Genomic DNA, 1,817 nt, shown 5'->3' on the forward strand with positions numbered 1-1,817 from the left:
TGTATTGAAAGCTCTGATTATTTGAAAAAAAAAAAATATTTTACATGAGCCTATGAGAGACTTCTGGGGCGATTTTCAACCTGACTGAAATCACCCCAAAAGGGGCTGGGCCATTTTAAGCACAACTTTAGCCTGATTGGACATTTAGTGGCAGATCAGACGTCTAGATTAGAACACTGATAACGACTGTTGCAGTGATAGAATTGGTTAGAAAAAAAATCCCTTCCTTTTCCCGTTTGGCAGTGCATCGGCCATATCGCCCTAATGAATCAATTCAGTTTCCAATCTGAGCTGAAAGTTTACGACATTTGACAATGATGCGCTCACACGCTTTGGTAGTGGAGGAGTGTCAGAGGTCAATAAAGTTCACAACCTACAATAAGATGAGCAGCGGTTTATTTGTGGTCAGACTCAGCGAAGATGTTTGTTCAGCGCAGCATTACACTATCACAACAGGTAATCACGCAGATTTTAATCAGATAATTTTATATCATCACCACTATTTTCAATTGTTTAAAACACTATTACAGTTAGTGTAGTTTTGTGTAAAACAGTTTAATCTAGGACATCTAAGAAAATGTCTTCCAAATCTCAAAAGACACAATGTCCAACACAGAATGGATATTGCGTCTTAAAATGTTTGCCAGCACAGGAGTTTGGCCATCATGTCAGGGTGACAGGCCAGATCCTCGACAGAATAAGTGGCATGAACTTTATCAAAGGGTGAGTGTGTATTTTACAGGAAAATGCAAGTTTGTTTATTTGCATAATAGGACAATGGAATTGACTTGAGTGTTTGTTGACTTTGCCTAATTGAAAATTTAAATAGACCTGGGTGTTTATTGTATTTGCATAACAGAACAACAGATTACACCTTTGAGTGTTTGTTTTCTTTTCATAACAGATCAACAGGGCTCAATATAAATTAAAGTAAAAAAAAAAACGTACTTGCTTGCAAGCACTACAGCAATGACTGATGATTTACACTGGTGTAAATAAAAGTTTTGAATAATGTATAGATTTTGCTGTTTCGGAAGGAAATTGGTAATTTAATTCACCAAAGTGACATTCAACTGATCACAAAGTATATTCAGGACATTACTGATGTAAAAAAAACAGCACCATCACTATTTGAAAAAAGTCATTTTTGATCAAATCTAGACAGCAGCATCACTCCAACACCTTATCCTTGAGTAATCATGATAAATTGATCATTTGGAACTAGAAAATCAATTGCTATTATATCAAACACAGTTGAAAGATATTTGGTTCATTAAATGAAGCTTAACGTTGTCTTTGTGTTTGTTTTTGAGTTGCCACAGTATGCAATAGACTGTCATGTCTTAAGGTCAATATTAGGTCAATAATGACAAAAAAGAAATAGCTTTCTCTAGAAACTCGTCAGTCAATCATTGTTTTGTGGAATGAAGGATATACAATGCTTGAAATTGCCCAAAAACTGGAGATTTCATTCAAAGGTGTACACTACAGTCTTCAAAGACAAAGAACAACTGACTCTAACAAGGACAGAAAGAGATGCGGAAGACCAGATATACAACTAAACAAGAGGATAAGAACATCAGAGTCTCTAGTTTGAGAAATAGACGTCTCACATGTCCTCCGCTGACAGCTTCATTGAATTCTACCAACTCAACACCAGTTTCATGTACAACAGTAAAGAGAAGACTCAGGGGTGCAGGCCTTATGGGAAGAATTGCAAAGAAAAAGCCACTTTTGAAACAGAAAAAGAAAAAGAAAAGGTTCAAAGAAACACAGACATTGGACAACAGATAATTGGAAAAGAGTGTTATGGATCT

This window comes from Xyrauchen texanus, chromosome 19, assembly GCF_025860055.1.
Source record: "Xyrauchen texanus isolate HMW12.3.18 chromosome 19, RBS_HiC_50CHRs, whole genome shotgun sequence".
NCBI classification, from domain to species: Eukaryota; Metazoa; Chordata; class Actinopteri; order Cypriniformes; family Catostomidae; genus Xyrauchen; species Xyrauchen texanus.